The sequence below is a fragment of the Leptodactylus fuscus genome, chromosome 2 (genome assembly GCF_031893055.1).
Source record: "Leptodactylus fuscus isolate aLepFus1 chromosome 2, aLepFus1.hap2, whole genome shotgun sequence".
NCBI classification, from domain to species: Eukaryota; Metazoa; Chordata; class Amphibia; order Anura; family Leptodactylidae; genus Leptodactylus; species Leptodactylus fuscus.
Genome location: NC_134266.1, coordinates 177,947,711 through 177,969,171, shown reverse-complemented (window position 1 = coordinate 177,969,171; position 21,461 = coordinate 177,947,711). Strand labels below are relative to the sequence as shown.

The window sequence follows — 21,461 nt, the reverse complement described above, 5'->3', positions numbered from 1 at the left end:
AGAAATGGTGCAGCTCAGGAGAAGTCTTGTATACGAGCGTGGGAGGTTCTGATAATAGAGGATGTTAGTGTTAGGTCATTGAGTCAACGGAGAGCAGGGGTTGGGCGGTAGACAGAGATGAGGGAGGAAATGTATGGAGGTGCAGCATTATGGAGAACCTTATGGATGAGGATGATAAGTTTATATTGCATTCTGTAATATGCAGCCAATGTAGTGACTGGCACAGACAAACTTTTCTTCTTCTGGGGAAGGGTTAATGTTGGTGCCTTTCAGAAACTATTTATTGCTCACTTCTGCTCCCATTCACCGCTGGCTATTCAGTCTGACCTGGATGTTAGCTCTCCTTTCCTGTATTTCTTGTGTCTCTTGCCTGAATTCTCTCCTGTTGTCTCCTGACTTTGTACCTCCACTCTCTCCTTTTACGACCTCCGCTCTCTCCTGTTACGACCTGCGCTTGCCTTCAGATTCCTGCTCCTTGATTACAATTTGGTACCACTCTGCTCTCCTGTTACCGACCTTACTTGTTAGACCTCTCTTCTGGATTACCCCTCTGTACTGTGCTGATCTCTCGTTGAGGACTAGGATTGGATGAGTTCTCTTTTTCTGTACTGCTGCCACCTTTTGGTTACTGCCATATGTTGCTTTCTGCATCTTTGGATTTTCATCCTGTCTCTGGAAGTTTTCCAGTAAGTGATTTTAGTTTCTGGGTTTGTTGTGACTAGTGGTGCGCTGTGCGTCTTGTGTTCTCTGAGCTGTAACTGCCCTGCCCAACAGTAGCTTCCAAGTCCATCCCCACCATCAGGGGCTCTGATGAACATCTCTGGAGGGTCGATTTTTGTGCGGCTCAGAGTGAGCTGGATGCTCAGCAAAGTTTTTGCCATGTGATCAGTGTGTCTGGTGCTGGGACTCACTACACAGCCTGGTGCTTCATTTGATTCCTAACAGTTATATTACATGGCTACTCTGAAATGAAAGATACAATACATAAAGAAGAGGGGCCATGGTGCTTGCACAGGTCAAATAGCTGATTAGTAGGGATCCCAGATATCAGACAACTGCTGATTGATGATCTATCCTGAGAATCAGTGGCTTAATGATCACCGTCGCAGCGCGTGGGACCACATCTGGGCCTAGAGGGGTAAGAAGTCCGTTGCCAGTTGGAGATGGCCAAGGCCCTTCAGCACTATGATAGCAGCCGGAGAAAGCCTGATTCCCCAACCACATTCTTTTATACACCCCTGGCAGCGTAGATTGGCATTGAACTCTGCTGCCTATGAAGGTCACTGTACTGAACTCTCTAGGCAGCATGGGTGAGCACTGATCTCTGCTATCTGTAGTGTAATAGTTTTACATAGAAGACAGAGAGGAATCAAGATTTCCCCCAGTGATTAACCCCTCTAAAGAGAATATTCCTATTACCAGCTAATGATGGATAAGCTGTTTCCCCACAATACACAGCTCCCAGCATTGTCTGCATGTCAGGCGCTTGTCTGCTCACTTGTATTCTTGAAAACAGCAGTTATGGGTACTATAGTTGTATCCCTTTAAAGTCTCTGGGATACCACTGCAGCACCCATAAATACTGCTATAAAGAATATGCTGCAGGGTGGAGATAGGGGGCCCCGTTCAAAGTTTGTGCTGGGGCCCACAAGACTTCCAGTTATGCCACTACTGTGGATCATTGTATTAGGAGGACATAACCATAGGGCACTATTTAAAGGGGCACACAGAGGGTTTACTAATTTATTGGGCACACGGGGTCTTTTTTAATTTAAAGGTGCACAAGGGTGTTATGCATTCCTAGGGGGTTTTATATGATATATTTTATAACTATGGTGAGCACCAAGAAGGGGACTTTATTTAATTGAGGAAAATGTGGGCCAGGTGTCTAGAAAAGATGTTTGTGTTGCTAACTGTGTTGCTAAGTGGTCATGTCAATCCAGATAGAAGTAAGAGTAAGGGTGCATGCACACTACGTAACGCCGGGCGTGTATGAGAGCCGTACACGCCGGCGTTACAGCAGGGCTGCCGAGCACTTCCCATTCACTTCAATGGGAGCGCTCGTAAACGCCGCTGTTACGAGCGCTCCCATTGAAGTGAATGGGAAGTGTTCGGCAGCCCTGCTGTAACGCCGGCGTGTACGGCTCTCATACACGCCCGGCGTTACGTAGTGTGCATGCACCCTTAGGAAGCCTGCACACAGAGTTTACGCTCGCTCATTCTGAACGTAAAACTCGTTCAGAGTGAGAGGCGTAAAAAACAGATCCCATTGACTTGAATAGGTGCCGGCATACGCACGCTACCCATTGAAATCAACGGGAGGCTCTTCTACCTATTGCTTTCAATGTGATACGTGCGTATGCCGGCACCCATTCAAGTCAATGGGATCTGTTTTTCACGCCGTTCACTCTGAACAAGTTTTGCGTTCAGAATGAGCGAGTGTTTACTCCGTGTGCAGGCTCCCTAAGTGTGAATGAATACAATCAGAGAAGTCACCTGTTCATCACTAAATTTTCTGTCACTGGGCCATTTTCTGTTTCAGAACCAGACACATTTTCAGGTTTTTTTCTATGTTCGGTTTTGAGGGCTGTAACATTTTTATTATTTGCATTATTCAACTAATTTTGGTGTCTTTTTTGGGTAACACATTATGCTTTATTTTTATGTTGTTTTTATTTTTGCATGTTTTTAAATTTTTTTTATAACTGCAAAAATATAAACAAAAGAGGAGGGAAATTGTATATGTTTTTCACTTTTCCATATAATGGACCTCTGACCACTATTTTTATTGGTGGGGGGCTGATTTCCCCTGTAAGTGGGGCTGATATTTTAGCATCAGTTGCAGAAGGAATACAACCTCCTGGCCATAACTATAGAGCTTATCTGGGTCCTGTAAAACCCAGCAGCGCTAACAGTCTCTGATCCTGGTGCCCATTTACTGCTGTGTACACAGCGATTGAGAAGGCAGGGACGGTAATACACCTTCCTTGCCTTCTCTAGGGAAGCTCTGGATGTAGTAACAGCATGCTCCCTGTTTCTGCAGCTGCACAATTTAGTGCAGCTGCCTAAAACTGCAAGGAAATACCAGTATCTCCTTGTAGAATAAAACAACCACTTCTGGAAATATACATGTGGACAAAATTGTTGGTACCCCTTGTTTAATGAAAGAAAAACCCTCAATGGTCACAGAAATAACTTGAATCCGACAAAAGTAATAATAGCCAAACTACATGTTGACAAGCCACAAAGCTTCTGGGAGAATGTCCTATGGACAGATGAAACAAAAAAACAAACTTTTTGCCAAGGTACATTAGCTTTATATAGAAAAAGGGAAGGAAGGGAAAGGAAAATATACTCAGCCAACTTGTAGTGAAAATCACTCTCCCATATATCGCTTCCCACTCTGAGATCTGTGGATCTATAGACCGGCTCGGAAAAAATATGCTCCCTCGGTCCGGAGCCAAACGATAATACATCCAACAAGAAATTGATTCCAGCCAGGTTACGTGGAAAGATGTAAAAATACTTCTTCTTTATTGTTAAAAAGTTTACAAAATCACAGCAGCATGAAAAACAGGAATGTGGGCGTCAGACTGACGCGTTTCGGATATGTAATCCTTTGTCAAAGTCTTTGACAAAGACTTTGACAAAGGATTACATATCCGAAACGCGTCAGTCTGACGCCCACATTCCTGTTTTTCATGCTGCTGTGATTTTGTAAACTTTTTAACATTAGCTTTATGTTCACAGACGGAAAAATGAAGCATATCTTGAAAAGAACACTGTCCCTACTGTGAAACATGGAGGAGGCTCTGTTATGTTCTGGGGCTGCTTTGCTGCGTCTGACACAGGGTATATTGAATCTGTGCAGGGTACAATGAAATCTCAAGATTATCAAGGGATTCTAGAGAGAAATGTGCTGCCCAGCGTCAGAAATCTTGGTCTCAGTTGCAGGTCATGGGTCTTGCAACAGGATAATGAACCAAAACACACAGCTAAAATCACCCAAGAATGGCTAAGAGGAAAACATTGGACTATTCTAAGTGGCCTTCTATGAGCCCTGACCTAAATCCTATTGAGCATCTTTGGAAGGAGCTGGAAAAGGCATCCTTCAAACCCGAGACAACTGGAGCAGTTTGCTCATGAGGAGTATGCCAAAATACCTGTTGAGAGGAGCAGAAGTCTCATTTCATTAAACGAGGGGTACCAACAATTTTGTACATTTGTATACACTATATGAGTGATCTGGAAGTGGTTAAATGGCCTGCAGAACCTTCCGTACTTACCATTATATAGTCACTGCATGGCGGTAATATTGTTATACCCGAATAAGATTAGGTTCACATCTTTGCATGGGTTTTTGTTGTTCTAGTTTACCAGGAGACCTGAACGACGGAGAGATGGATTGCTAAAATAGCGGGTACTTGCAGACACTTGTTGACCCCCTAGACTATAATGGGGTCCCTTGGGTGTCTGCCATTTTTATACTGAAACATGTTTTCTTATAGATTCTAATGAATCCATGAGGTTACTTCAGTATTGAATATTTCTAATTGACAGTTATATATTGATGACAAAATCAAAACGAGCCAAAAATATAGCTTTTTCATGCCTGAAAACTCCCATAGTTACTAGTAAAACTCCTCTTATACAATGACTAAGCTTTATTTGTATGTTAAAAAGAGAACCTCTTTAACAATATGTAAGATTGAATTTACTGTGCAGGAAGACAAGCCATATTCCCAAAGCACCAAAGATTAATGGAGCACAATAAAGTTTCAGTGTATTCATTTTATTTAGTTCCTTTCTTTTGCATTATTCTTCTTTCTTCATTAACATTGCTAATCCCTTAATCTTAAAGGAAGAGGACATACTGAATAATGGCATGCAAACATGTTACTGCTGTCTTCAATGCATTCTCAGTAAATTAGGTTCCATTACATGTATAGGACAATAATGTATATATACTTTGTGAGCCAAGTTATGGTAGATATTGTAGATACTCACTACAAGAAAACATTCTAGGAAAGATGTATGAAAATATATCGTCATAGAATATATTAAAATATGGGAAAATATAATATTTATTACACAGGCTTCTGTAGCATGTGAGTGCAGGTTTCTTCATACACATTCAGTTGACAAGCAACAAGATCAGTCAGGTCTACGATACTCTTCCAATGCTACTAGATTTATTTCCATAAAAATACAACAACTCAGAATTTCTCATTATTTTTATGGGGCTTGTAGGATCTACTACTGTTCTGCTGAAACAAATGAAATACCATATTTTATGTTCATCTGAATGTGGTTTCATGGTTTCCGCTTTTATTTCTTTCTCATATATTTCAGACCATTTAGGTTCTTGCTATACGTTTGTTGTTCCCTTTCTCCTCATAATAAAACTGATTTAAACAGATATAACAATCTTAAATAAATGTTTAATAAAACCTGAATAGGAATTATTACTGTCACATTGGGAAGATATATCCTGGTTAAACATATTTATGAAGCGCTAAGACAAATGTATGATGGATTCAGTTTCTTTTGGTAGCTGTGGTGTAAGTCAGAAGTGCAGGATTAGCTTAATTTTCTGGACATGTTCGTATATTTCGTTGTATTATTGGATGATAGAAAAGAACATTCTGTCTCCTGTCATATATATCTGAATGTAACTTTTGTCAGTTTTATTCTTTGGTACCTATCATAAGGGAACATTTCACTTTAGCATGTTTTCTATAGTGATTGGTGGATTGTATGCTAGAAATAGTTAGATTTATTACTATTATTATTATTTAGTTATTATTTTTTATTTATAGAGAACCATTGAATCCATGGTGCTGTACATATTATGTACAACACCATGGAATATTATTATATTCCATGGTGTTGTACATACAGTACACAAAATATACAAAACAAATACAAATACAATACCATCAGTGACCAACAGTGGGACAGTTGGAACTACGGGACAAAGGGTCCGCAAGGGCTTACAATCTATGAGGAGGAGGAATAGAGACAGTAGGTGAGGGTGGAGAATGTTCAGATGGTGTTGTGATGACGGTAGCATTAGGTTAGTCTCCAGAGTCTTCTTGAAGCCTATGATTGTGGGAGACAGTCATGGATTGTGAGTTCCAGAGTACAGGGGATACACGGGAGAAGTCTTGGAGACAGTTGTCTGAAGAGTGGAAAAGGGAAGAGCGGATTAGGAGGTCTAGGGAGGATCGGAGGTTACATGTGGGCCGGTCGCGGGAGATTAGGTAGGAGATATATGGATGGGACAGGTTGTGGGTGGCTTTGCATGTCAGCGTTAACATTTTGAACTCTATTCGCTAGGTGGCAGGTAGCCAGTTAATGGTATTGGCAGAGGGGAGCAGCCAATGAAGAATGGGAGGAGAGGAGTATTAAGTGAGTGGAACAGTTTAAGATGGACTGGAGGGGAGCAAGAGCATTTGGTGGGTGGCTGTGGAAAAAGGTGTTTCAGTAATCTAAGCGGGAGATAATGAGGGCATGGACTAGCATTTTTGTGGTTTCAGGGGTGAGGAAGGAGCAGATTTGATGGATTCTCTTGGGTTGTAGACAGCAGGATGTGTTGGTTTTGAAAAATAAGTCAGAGTCAAACTTTATCCCAAGGCAGAAGACCAGTGGGACTGGTGTAAGTGTGGTTCCATTAACTTTGATAGATACATCAGGTAGAAGGGCTGTGTGAGAAGGGGTAAAAATGATGAGCTTTATTCTCTCCATGTTGAGTTTGAGAGAGCTGGAGAAGAAAAAGGAGGCTACAGCCACTAGACACTCTGGAACTCTGGACAACAGAGGGGTAATGTCTGGTCCAGAGAGATATATTTGAGTGTTTTAGGCACAGCAATGGTATTGAAAACCATGCTAATTCTATGAGTTGGCCAAGTCCAAGGGTGTAGATAGAGAACAGGAGGAGTTCTAGGACAGAACCTAGGAGGACATCTACAGAGGGCGCGGCAAGGAGGTGGTGTGCGAGTGGGAGATGCTGAGTGTGTGGCTGTTGTGGTTTGAAGAGATCCAAGAAAGGGCTAAGTCTGCGATGCCAAGGGATGAGAGCATTTCTAACAAAAGGAAATGGCTCGACTGTATCTAAGGCGAAGTAGAGGTCAAGGAAAAGGAGGACAGAGTAGTGACGCTTGGTTTTGGCAGTTAGTAGGTTTAGTGACGTCGGTTAGTGCAGTTTCTGTGGAGTGACGGGGTCTGAAGCCTGACTAAGTATAATTCATATTACTTACTAATAATCAATTTACAGTCTTCTCTTAGTATTACTAAGAATCCTGACCGAGAATTACATATGTTGCATGCGTTACAGATTTATTATATGTTTTAGATGGCTTAAAAAAAACTAATAATATAATCTGGGAATAATAGCCAACTCAGGAAAACTCATCCAAAAGAATATTCTACCATCCGCAGTCAGCTGTTATGTGGGTATTGCATCTCATCAGTGAAGAGCAGGGTAGTGGCTGCCTGTGTGAGAGGTCTAGACATGGGTCAGAAGGGGTACTATGGCTCATTAGGGAGTTAATACAGGGACTTATTAGACCATGCATGATCTGCTGAGAATTCTTGGTAAGGAATATGCAAATAAAACGTACTTGGTGGAAAAGAAGAACATGCTCTAGCACCATCTTTTGGAAGGTAGCTTTCTGTTTGCACTGATGGTAGGTGATAAACTTGAAGCATATGTGAGTGGAAGAATCCCTCTTCCTTTTGGAGGAGTATTGGCTTGGCTATTATTCTCAGACTATGCTTTTTTTATGAAGACCATGCAATAATCTATAGGGATCTGCCTTCCTAAACGTGGTGCTACCCCTTCTACCTTAGTAAATATCATAGATGAAAATTAATACAAGATTGTTAGAGACACACAAGGTGATCATTTAGGAGCAGGGGATCCATATACCGTTCTTGCACAGAAGCACCTCGCTATCTGTGTCTGCCCATGTCTATACCAATGTGCTATTAAACTGGATCTATATGCAGTAGCCATAACTGAGACTGCAACTAACAGTAGATGTTTGCATGCAATCATTTTGTTGAAGTTGTTTGATAGAGCTTGGCGAAAGCTTGTAGATACTGCTTTGCTCCAGTGCCCACAGGGAGAGTTGTCCTATAGTCTGCATATGTTCACTTCTTGCAACCTTTATATCCAAAGAATCTATTACAAATTCAGCAAAGCTTTGGGCTAAATATTTCACTTCATATTATGTAAAACAGATAAAGTAAAAATACATTTCACTCCGTCGTAAGTTTTATGAACAGTAATTATACTTATCTTTCATGGATTAAAATCAATGACTTGATTTTCATAGCAGTCTAGTGATTTCTCTAGAGTAATGGTATTTGACACTGTACAATTTTATACTTGGCTATAACTTGGAAATAATGTTCATTAAATTTCATAAGAGACTCAAGGGGCATTTAAGCTGAGGATAAGTAAATAAGAGCTGATCTTTTTTAAACGTCTCCAATAAAAAATAATGAGAGGGTGCAAATCCCAAGTGGTCAGGCCTGAACTAAGAGAAATGCAGAAAGGCACAGGACTTTATTGTAAAATACACATTGTTTATTGTTGTACTAATGATGTTTGCACTTTTGAAATTCTGCTGATGTATAATATAGAGTAAAATACTTCCATACAATTACTTCAGATAAACAGGAAACATTCTATGAGACACAAAGGGATTGGCTACTTTATAATAATATTTATTAAAGGGCTCGTTCACATGCTTGAAAGTTTCTGAACCCTTCAGAATTGTCTATATTTCCATATACTTTTGATCTAAAACTACATCAGATTTTCACACGGTCCTAAAAGTAGATATGACAGACAGAAATATGAGATATAGTCATTTATGTATAGAAAAATATGATCCAATATCTGTTGATATATAAGTTGAAGGTCCCAGCTGTTTTGAAGCAACGGGATGATAAGTAGGTGATTTATCACAGTCTGATCTTCAAAACACTTTTGTGGAAATGTTTTTTTCGTGGCATAAATGAAGGACGTTTATGAGGACCTCAGATTGTTCCTGTGAACGAAGGACATTTATGAGGACCTCAGATTGTTCATGTGAATGAAGGACATTTATGAGGACCTCAGATTGTTCATGTGAACGAAGGACATTTATGAGGACCGCAGATTGCTCATGTGAACGAAGGACATTTATGAGGACCTCAGATTGTTCATGTGAACGAAGGACATTTTTGAGGATGTCAGATTGTTCATGTGAACGAAGGACATTTATGAGGACCTCAGATTGTTGATACTCATCAAACTTACAAAGTCATCTCTAAAAAGGCCACAGTCAAATTGTGTACAAATAGAACAAATTCAAGACAACTATTATACTCCCGAGGAATAGTTGACCAACAAAAATAATGCCAAGAGGAAGGCGTATAATATCTGAGAGGTCAAAAAAAGTACCTGAGGTAACCTAAAAGCAACTAAAGACCTTTCTCCCATCAGCTAATGTTCGAACAACAATGATGTGCATGGCAGGATTGCAAAGGAAAAACCTGCTGCTCTCCAAAAAAAACATTGTTGCCTATCTGCAGTTTACTGAGGATTACCTGGGTATACTAGAAGACGATTGGACTGTTTTGTGGACAAATGAGACCAAAAATGAGGCTTTTTTTTTAAATGAGAAGTGTTATGGTTAAAGACAAGAAAACACTAAAAACCTCATACCATCTGTGAAACCCAGTAGTAGTAGTAGTATCATGGTTTGGGCCTGTTTTACTTCATTGGGCCCAGGATGGTTTACCATCATTGATAGAACAATGAATTCTGAATTTTACCTGCAAATTCTAAAAGTCAGTACTTCTGAGCTGAACCTCAAGAGAATGTGTGTCATGCAGAAAGTCAATGCTGAGCATACATTTTGATGTACCAAAGAATGGTTAAGAAGAGTAAAGTTAAAGTTTTGGAATGGCCAAGTCAAAGTCCAGAGCTTAATCTAATAGAATTGTTGTGGAAGGACCCGAAGAAAACAATTAATGGAAGGAAACCTACCAACATAACAGATTTGAACCTGTTTTGTAAGGTTGAATGGGCTAAACATCCTCCAAGTTGATGTGCAGGACTCCTGAACAATTACCAGATGTTTAGATCCAAGTATTGCTGGCATAACATCACATACCTTTTCCGCTTATGGGTAATGGGAAGAATATGCAAATCTGTCTTTCATGATGTAATTAGGAAGTCAGATGCTGCCTCAGTATTGCAAACCAATAGAGGGCGCTCACTGGAATGTGCAAGCCTGTGTTCCCTGATGTAGTTGGGAAGACAGAATTCCAGTGAAATAACCCAATAAAGGTTGCTCCCTTTTGCTTGACCTGCCAAGAGGCCTTTGTTTTGCAATGACGCTGGGATTATTACCAGGTATAGTCTCTCAATCGAGGACAGCTGTTTCAATGTACTTTCATCTCTTCAGCTCAATGTAGAGAGGACTATAACCTGGTAGAAGTGAGAGGCTTAGACAGGGTTAAGGGGATATTATCACTCCTTAGGGAGAGACCACCATATAGGTGTGTGGAGACTCATTAAGCCTTTAGCACTCCACTTTGCAAAGGATCATGGGAAGTCATATTGGATAATTTTATTCTATAAACTTCTATACATAAATGATCAAGTCTAATATTTTTGATTCATCTGGTTCTATTTATTTCATTTTTATCTGATGTAGTTTTAGGTCACATTTATGCCGAAATATAGAAAGATCTGATTGGTTCACAAACTTTCAAGCACCATTGTATGTAAGACCTTATTCACAGCAAAAAACTGTTTTATTATAGGTTCACATCTATGCTAGAAGAATGGAAACCCAATCAATTTAAAAAACGGTTACCCATGGAAACCCGCGGACCCTATAGACTATAATGGGGTTTGCCGAGCCTACGCCTGAAAAATGTGGAGAGAAAGTTCTGTTTCCTCGAGCGGAATCTGTTTTGATGGACATGAAGATAGTCATGTGAACAGATCCACAGACACTCATGGGTTTTAAAATGGCCATGTCACTTATTCACTGTCATGTAAATAAGCTCCTTGTACGGGATTCAACTGTTGTTTGCAAATGTTAGGTCCATTAAATATGTCACTGTTATGTGAACAAGGCCTAGATGTCACCAAACATTATCCCTACTGCTAGCACAAGTCTCCTGACTTTGTATGAACTTTCTGTGCAGAGTTGCTGATAACTAAACACATTTAGTGCATGTGGTGATGTGGACAGCAGAATCTCTTGTATCAGCCCTTATCCATAGCGACACCTGTACAATCATCTTGACGCAACGATACTTCAAGGTACCTTAACTACCTGAGGCCATTTATACACTAATATGTCAAGGTGTGCGAGGAGATAGAAAACTCTCACTTCCATTCTATGTGAAGAAGAACTTAAAATGGAAACCGCTATAGAGTTATAGATATTCAGTAGATACAATAATGTCACGTGAAGAAATGATATGACTTGTGGTTCTATTATACGTTTAATGACTTTGTTGGATAAATGAGATTGTTGTGTCATAATTTTTATTACATAATTTTTATGATCCTTATTTTTAGATGACTTTTCAGGATGTTGTTTCCGTACACTATTTGTAACCATTATTCAGTATGTCTTCATTTATCATTAGTTTTCCCCTCTGCAAGCTCTCCCTCTAATTCTCAGTTGTCCCAGAGCTAGTGGGTAGAGACAAGCTGCTTTTGCTCCCTAAGTCTCTCTCACTCACTCAAAAGCAACAGCAACAAATAGGACATTAGCAAAAAGTTCTAACTAGTATGGATGTGAATAATGCACTCGTGTTGAGATAGATTAGCCATAGACTTCTCTGAGGAGATGGATTCAACAGAGATTTCAGAGTCAATGTCAATTTAAGGATTTAAAGGGAAAGGAGGAAAAGAGCCTGATAACAGAAAAGAAAGCATTTCTTTCTAAATAACATATATGAGAAAGTTTCTTCAATCTACTTGCACTCTAGATTTATACAAAGTGCTGCGCCTTGGCTTTATTGACAATTTGTTATTTACAATTTCCTATATTCAAGCAAGATAAGAACAGTGGCTTGAAGATAGGAAATTACAAGCAGTGAGCTGCCAATCTAGAGAAGATGGTTGGCGCTGGTTTTTGAATGAGATCTTGAGCTGTAGAAGGAGCTCTGCCAAACTAAGAAATGCCCTTTTTGCACTTGAAACAGATTGTTCTTGAAAAGGGAGCATCAATTCTATTGCGCTTCCACTTGCAGCAGACATAACACAGTATATTGATTTTATTAAGTCATGAAATGGTTCCTTTAAGGATGTGGTTAAATAATGTTAGTATATTACAGAATTTAGTATTTCACCACCTCCACCAGAATTTACACACGTGGAAAAAATTGTTGGTACCCTTGTTTAATGAAATAAAAACCCACAACTCACAGAAATAACTTGAATCTAACAAAAGTAATAAGAAATAAAAAGTCAATGAAAATGAACAAATGAAAGTCAGATATTGCTTTTCAACCGTGCTTCAACAGAATTTGTAAAGTTATTTCTGTGACCATTGTGGGTCACAATGGAGCAGCACCTATTAAATGATGTCAAAAGTTGGACTTGTTGGAAGTGTAAAGGGGCCATGTGCATGTATGGCCACTAGAGATGAGCAAACACTGTTTGGATCAGCCGTTCCAAACAGCACGCTCCCATAGAAATGAATGGAAGCACCTGGCACGTACACTTTGCCGGCGGCGGGTCGCTTAACCCCCCGCGTGCCAGCTACGTCCATTCATTTCTATGGGAGCGTGGTGTTCAGAAAGGCTGTTCCGAACAGTGTTCGCTCATCTCTAATGGCCACCTCTCCTACATATTGCTTTAATAGTGGACCAGGAAAAGACCCAGAGATATGATCTACTTCAACTACCCACCCACCTAAAGCTGGTCTTCACCATGATTCATACTTACAGTGCAAACTGTGAATTTCCAAAGTATATGGAAATGAATAGATATCATGCAGCCATATCATCCTGTCCCTAAGATCTCAGACAGTTTTTGGTGACCAGCGTAAGATCATAATACATTATCTCAAACCTTGAAAGACTTGTTTGAGCCATGACATTTAATAATAGTATGGCAAGGACTCCACAGCAAAAACTGTTTGTGTTATGGTCACTGTATGTAGTTGTGCAAAAAATTGTGATCTTCATGTGAAAATCTCAAGAAGTTTAATACGGTGTAGCCCTCGCCTTATTTGACATGGAATTTGCTTGACCTTGATTTACACTAGACATTCATCAGTAGCCATATGTCTACTTGTTCATTACTCAGTAACCAAACCTTTGTGTCTAAGATTTTTATCCTCTGTAAAATAACATTCTATCCAACAGAGAAATGATATTCTTCTTTGTAAATGGATCCTTGATTGAAAATGTTACATCAAGTTATTTATGGCAGTCTATTTACTGCTGTAAAACAATAAATGGTAAGTAGGTAAAGGCTTACATATGGAGCATGAAGAGCAGGAAGTGTATAATCGATGAAAGGATGCAAATTACATAATTCACTTCTTCAGGTTTATACAATGTTAATTAATTCCAAGCCAGCAGTCTCACTGTAAGCTATAAATGGCAAGACATGCAGCTCAGAAGAACAGATGCAAATGAAGATGGGGGGTAATTGAGAAAAGAACAAGCCTCCCTGGGTGCTCTCGAGTTGAAAACTTTCTGTCTTGCGATATATTATGCAGTATCAACGAATAAGATTCTCAAAACCAAAGTAAATCAGAAAAGTAATCTGACTGTGCAGGAAGTCAGTTTCATACAATATATTTCACTTTTGCTGACATGTTTGGCAACATGTTCCTAGTTTTATTACTCCCATCTGAGCATCAGTTAATAAACTACAACTCATGTCATGTAGGACTATAGTACAGATTATATACATTTCACATTCTTTATGTGTTACAGCATCACTTTAGTAAGCCATTGGGAACAGATAAAACACTCATAGATGCTTCAGTTTAGCTACTGTAGGATATAACAAATATTAGTTCACTTTTCTATGAATACCTAAATCTCTTTTATGGCTACCTGATTTAAAACATAAAAAACACATCCAATGACATCTGTTGGTCCCAGTTCATTTTTTGGTATTATAACTAGCACATAAAGAACTGATAACCTCTGATACTCCTATTTCATCACAGCCATGTTCCTCAGATCTCCTACAAGTTTTTCTGTAGGACCCTGGTGGTTTTCAAGCATTGCATTGTAAAGTTTGAAATCTGCAAATAAAATCTGAAGCAATAATTGCTATCCATTGGGTTTAAATTACAGAATGCAAATGAGATTTGTTTAAGTCTATGGCTAAATGGTGACTTTGGCCGTGACTCCTATCACACACCCAAAGATCTCCATAACTCCTATCACACAGCCAAAGATCTCCATGACTCCTATCACCCACCCAAAGATCTCCATGACTCCTATCACACACCTAAACTTCTCCATGACTTCCATCACACACCCAAAGATCTCCATGACCCCCGTCACACACTCAAAGATCTCCATGACTCCTATCACACACCCAGAGATCTCCATGGCTCCTATAACACACCTAAACTTCTCCATAACTCCTATCACACACCCAAAGATCTCCATGACTCCTATCACATACCCAATGTGAGTGAATGGCGTCACAGCATACTCCCTGTAAAAATAATAATAATAATAATAATAATAATAATAATAATAAGTAATTTACTTATACTGTGGAATTTGGGATGGATTTTTTTTTTAAACACAGAACACAGAACAGAAGTTTTAATGGCCATGATTTCATTCAAACACCCAATACATATAACCATACAATGCCACTAAGATGCCACAAACCAAAACACTGAGCGAGGTATTGTCTTTTACTTTAGACCAGGGGTCGGCAACCCCTGGCACGCGTGCCAAGAGTGGCACGCGAGGCATATTTTGCTGGCACGGCAGCCAGCCCGCATCCTTCATACACTAAATTGAGAGAGAGAGAGAGCGTCCCTTCAGTGCTCTGGTAGAGCTGCGGTGTAGGACACGCCCCCTTCTCTCCCTGCCACCAATCAGAGGTGAGCCTCTCACTGTACAGGATAAGGGCTCCCTGGAGCTGCTGCTACATGTGAGGAGGAGCTCCTGCCGTCTGCAGTCCTGAGGAGGAGAGAAGCAAAGTGAAAGTAAAAACACCAGGTAAGTGTGTGTTACTAACTATTCTCATTAATGTCAGGCATTTGGGGTTATTAATTTAGTTTTAGTAACTCCATGTGCCTCACATTAATAGCAGTTAACCTCATCATGTCCCTCACATTAACCCTGTGTGGCTCACATAAGGGTTACTGATGTGTGAGACATATGGAGGTACTAATAAGGGACCTATATAATGAAGATATTCACTTATTACCTCTATATGGCTCTCATATCAGTGTCCCTTATGTAAAGCACACAGGGGGTTAATGTGAGGGACATGATGGGGTTAACTGCTATTAATATGAGGCACATTGAGTTGTAACCTGCAATGCACATGACCAGACTCTTTATCTACAACTGTGGATAAAAGTACAGACCTATATATTTCAATTGACCCATATATACAGCCATTCTTTTTGTGGCTATGTATCTGGGCCAAATTGAAGAACTGAAAACTATGGAGCAGGTCCTATATGTGTCCTATACATACCCTGTATCTGTCCTATACGTACCCTATATCTGTCTGCATTTCCAGCCATGTCAATTCATTTTTAATGTATAGGTCAGTGAAAACCACATGCGTGCCACTTGTATGCAGGAGGCGTAAGTCTGAGGCCCCATGTTGCAGAAACGCAGCGTTTTTGTTGCAGATTTTCATGCGGTTTATTTCAACCAAAGCTAAAATTGGCTACAGAAGGAATGGGAAATATATAGGAAGCTTCTTATACGTCTCCCTTCTGCTCAATCCACTCCTGGCTTAGGCTCAGTAAAACACAGCAAAATATGTAGCAAAAAAAGCTGTGTTCCCTGTGCCTCAGCAGGCTAAAGCCCCACGTTGCAGAAACAGCTTTTTTTTGTTGCAGATTTTGCTGGGGTTTTTTAGCCGAAGCCAGGAGTAGATTGAGCAGGAGGGAGACATATAAGAAGCTTCCTATATATTTCCCGTTCCTTTTCTAGCCATTCTTGGCTTTAACGGAAAAAAAAACGCAGCTAAATCTGCAATTAAAAAAAAGCTGCATTTTTGTAATGTGGGGCCTCAGCGATTCTATTGGATGGTGACACTGTAACTAGATGCAATTATAGCCAAATCCAGTTCCTGGGCACCAGTGCGGTCACTTTGTTGAAAGTGTGACACCGATTAATTCCTGGCTGGGATTTTGCTGTTACTGCACCACCAGGAACTAAAAGTGACTGAAATTAATCTGCGTTTCACTTAGGGAGCGTTCACACTACCGTCTGTGTCCAACAGCTAGTGTCCGCTGCTAATGTCTGTTCAAAATCTTGTGCGGACATTAGCAGCGGACACTAGCTGTCGGACACCGACGGTAGTGTGAACTCTCCCTTACAGAATACTGAAGTTACTAACAGCCGAGGACTGGATGGAGCATACAGGCACATTGTGTGTCAGCTCTTTACAGGTATGACCTCACTCTGCTCCCAGTCACATACATTACCACTAATTCTGGGTTACGCATGTACTTACATTGCTTCTAATGGAAAAGAACATATGTATCCAGGCAAATAGTGGTAAGCGCATGTGGCTTGGATCACAGTATGACAGCACCCCTGTGCTATATGACTTTAGTGTAGGTGTCGTCGGCTTTACAATTATTGGCCGGCACTCCGAGGACCTCATCTTTCATTTTTTAATTTAAATCGGCACGCCGAACAAAAAAGGTTGCCTACCCCTGCTTTAGACTTTCAACTAACATCTGTCAGCAATGCTTGAGTCCAAACCTAAGTCAAAAACAGTACAAGAATGTCATAAAACACTCAGACACTACGCTAAATATTATGTGTTAAGAAACATGGCACAGTTTACTAAAAGTTGACATGAGTTACTCTAGTATTTTCCATGTAAATATTACAGTTGGGTGCTAACACTAAGCCCGTAGTTTACCTTTTCGAGGTGTACTTTTCTCACTCCACTACATACAAGATTACTTTTTTCTCTCCCTCATTTGAATAGATTGCCTATGGCAGCCTGGGAACTGTATCACATGCTAGTAAACCTAGGAATTCCTGTCCTGAGTGTGGCTCTGGGAGTTATGTAGAATGTGATGGTCACTCTTTCTTGCTGCAGGGATATTAGTTGTTGAGGGCTGATCCCAATTATTCAGTGACCTATTCACTTTCTCTAAATCAAAGCTCCATTCAGAAAACACAAGCCAGCCTGCTGCTCACATTGCTGGAGGGCACTGGGGAAATGTTTTCTACTTGAATCCAACTTCTTTTCATTCTTCCTGACTCACTTTTTGTCATCTTCATACCTCTGCAACCTCTACTGGAAAACTTCAAGTCCCAGGATCTACAGATAGAGTAAGTGTTGGATACAATTGTTTTCTTTATCGTATTGGTATCATTTATACGTCATACTATAAACTGGATATAGCACATATTTGCGACATCAGGACATCTTCAGCCTTAATATCACAATATTACAGTCTTAAATGTATTCATATTCATATTCCTCGTCTCTACCTTTTTAAATTCGTTCAGTGATTCGTAGAACCATTTGTTTTTTTATACAAAGTTACCCAATGTCAATGCTTTTTGACACTATAAGAGATGTAATTTTCTTTTAAATAAAAACTGTATTTGTGATCTACATATAATTGTATGTTACAAGTTATTATTATTATTATTATTATTGTTTATTTATATAGCACCATTAATTCCATGGTGATTTACATTTGCTTTACAAGTGGTAACATACTCCTTTATGAGCACAATGATGTCATACATGACTGAATACAGTAATGGTCCAGTCCATGTTCATGTCCATAGTTCTCACTTATAAGAAGCTAATATTTATCTAAAAGCAATGTATGTTTGGTTTATTTTAGTATGGACCAGTGTATTTAAGCATTGTGTAATAGAGAGACAACACAGACAATTCAGAAATAACATATTGGATGAAAGGTGAAAACAAAGCATTTATTACATGTATTTAAGGTTTTCATTCACAGGACAGATTTAGCATCACATATGTGATGGCTCCTCCTTGTATCGGTTTGTTGTTGGCTAAACTAGAATATAAAGCAATACTAAAGCCCAATAAGTTATTATGAAAAGCCAATGCAAGCTGAGGTCAGAAACATTGTAATTCAGGCAAGGTCAGGTTACAACTGTGGGTCAGGGCATGGTGCATACAAAATAAAGGTTGGACTATGATTAGACAAGAAAAGATCAAAGTATAATTTAAATTCAAGTATGTGACAAAAAGAATCATTAATCCAAAAAATGACAATGAGTTTTACAGCAATCCAACATTTCTATGGGTGTGGGCTTTTTTTTTTTGTCAATGAGTTGACATGTGGTCCAAAGTCTGTCATTTTTACATCACCTGTAAAGCCGCCACTGAACAACTACAGTGAACACTCTTCCCAGTGTAACACCACAGCAATATAATCAACCATAAGGGCATAATGCTACCAAGCAACAATATTTTGCTAGCGTTATACTACATATTACAGCAAGTAGTACTGTACATCATGTGGAGTAAGATAAACATTTCTATATTACAATAACAATACAAGGTGCTATTCTCATAATAATAGGACTGAAGGTAACCCATTGTAAAAGCAAGGATGCAACAGTGTGAGGTGTTAGAGTTCCTTTTTAGTAGGAGGGTAACAGACCCATTCTCAACACTGTTAAAAGTCCATCGGATTTCATGTGCATTTGTGTAATTTCTTTGAAGTGCTGACAGTTTTTTGTTTCTTTGTACATTTGGGTTTGACTGTGCCGATTTTGGTTGTGGACTCTATCCACCTATCTGTTTTTTTAATCACAGTAGAATATAGTTGGATTCTTCTCTTGAGTTCATTTAAAGGCATAGGTGAGTCTATTTAGTGTGGGGTCTGATCTATAAAAGTTTGGTAGATGGTGTTTCAGACTTTGATCAGAATGTGTGCTAAGAACTTCAAATTTCTGACTATGGTGAACTTAGCAGTAATGCAGTTCTATATGTACAATGTTTGCAATTCGCTGTTTCATCTTGTGTATACTTTTGCAATGCAGCTAGACATACGTGCATCTGTGCATTCGTTTCAGTATGTGAAAAGTGCTGCTGACCCATAGGCTGAAGCAATATTTCAGAAAAGCTCAATTTTCTCATTCCAAATATTGCTGCATTTTTTATTGTTTCAAACAGAATGGGATTTATAAATGGCTTCAAAAGAAATTGGGTCTATAAAGGACACACTTCTACTTCTCCCTTCTGCTGATGTAGTCCTGGCTTTTGTTCAAAAAATGCAGCAAAATCTGCAACAAACAAAAGAAAGCCTCTCTGTGTGGCCTCAGTCTAATACTGCAATAGATAGAAAGTATTGGTATGTACTATTATAGAGCATACTTGTTATCAACATATTAGAGCCCAATAATCCTAGATATTAGAGCACAGCCTACAGTAACCTTGCTTATAGGCTTGGCTTTTTCCACATAAGCAGCAGAACACGTTTTTCATGCAAGGAACAGTGGTTCCCAAACTTTCTGTAGACGGCATCCACTTTGACTGAGACTTATCCAATTCGAAAATCAAATTCCTTGTAACAGTAAAAACAATGGTTATTAGATTGATATTGTTTGTTGCTGCATTTAGTTTTATCCTGCCTCTTATTCCGCTGTTATTATGCTGTATTCTGACTCTTATTCTGTTGTATTCTACCTTTTATTCCTCTGTATAGTTCATCTTATTCCACTGTGGTCAGCATATTATTTTGCTGTATTCTGACACTTATTTCACTGTACACGCCTCTTATTTCAGAGTATACTGCCTCTTATGTAGTCAGCCAAATATTCTGATGTACTCTGCCTCTTATTCCAATTTATTATTCATCTCATTTTGCTTTTCACCACTGTATTCTGCTTCTCACACTTGTGTGCACCTTCTATATGTACTAAAATCTGCCATGGTGTTCGATCTCATGGTTGAAAGACAAGGCATCCTACACAGACATTGCACTGGCCTTTTAGGAAATGTAGTTCAGTTTAGCAGGGGCTCCATTATTAGCAGGAGTACCTTCTGGATTATATTTCCTAAAGGACCCATTGGAGAGGGATAATAGAGGACTAGCAAAAGGCAATAAATATCCAGAACATTTATTGACTCTCGTGGTGATATGTTCTCATACACTGCCTGTGTATACCCACAAGTATTTTTGGGGACTGTACAGCTGCCCATTCATGCATTCACTTCCAAGTCTGTTTGGCTCCTCCACTCTGCTCCAGTCCACACCTCCCACTATGCTGCCCACAAGGCTGTGCAGTGCTCTGCTCTAGATATGGCTACCCTAGATATAGACTTTGAAAAAGAAAGGTATTCCGAAACGCGTCAGCCTGACGCAGAGACATTGTGGGATGCGTGTATACAATATTTTATGAAGAAATTTAAATAAAGATGGAGTTTTAATTTTCCACTACGGCCATGCTGGATCCGTTTTATTTTCGGATTTACCCTAGATATGACCTAATCTGAATATCACGGCAAAGTGCAAAACCCAGAGGCCTTTCCTTGACCACCAACCAGGGGGTTGTGACCCATAGTTTGGAAATATGTGGTTTCTTGTACTATTTACATTTTGCAGGTCAATAGGAAATTTCAAGACACTAATGTATTTTCCTACTTTATTCTTATTTGTCCCTAGATAAAATCAAGAGTTGGTATAAATAGTCTTGTAGAAATAAATACAATTATTAATTACTTTACAACACATTGAAAAATAGATAGATGGATAGACAGATAGATAGATAGATAGATAGATAGATAGATAGATAGAAAGAAAGAAAGAATAATCTCTAAGACTAAAAGACTTTATGAGAACGTAGAGGTTAATGAAGAGAGAAGCATTGTACAAGAATACAGGCATATAATGTTTTACAGCTAGATGTTGTTTGTAGTTTTTAACCTATAGAAAATGAAAGATATTATAAGGGTTCTTCTGTTTCTAAGTGGCATTATAAAAATCATGAACAAATGCTCCTGTTTCAATTGAATGTGTATATGATTTGTAAGACAACACCTTAGAAAAGACAGCTCAAATACCAATAAATGAATATACACAGCCTTGAGATTCTATAATTTCTTTGTATAGTGTGTGGAATACAGTCTGTTGCCAACATCTGACACTTGCCAAGGACTTGATGCTTCTCTAAAAACATGGAAATACCGCATAATTAGAGATGAGCGAACAGCGTTTGATCGAGTACATGTTCAATCGGACATCATACTGTTC

At 39.3% G+C, this 21,461-nt stretch overlaps 1 protein-coding gene across 2 annotated transcripts in view; it reads left to right on the top strand.

Annotated features, from left to right (window-relative positions):
- The first annotated feature begins 17,313 nt into the window (after positions 1-17,313).
- The window catches only part of OCA2 (OCA2 melanosomal transmembrane protein), a 226,507-nt gene continuing 222,359 nt past the window's right edge, over positions 17,314-21,461 (top strand). For both annotated transcript variants that reach the window (XM_075265189.1, XM_075265188.1), the window contains exon 1: positions 17,314-17,544. The gene's annotated coding sequence lies outside the window, so the exon portion shown is untranslated. The remainder of the gene's footprint in view (positions 17,545-21,461) is intronic.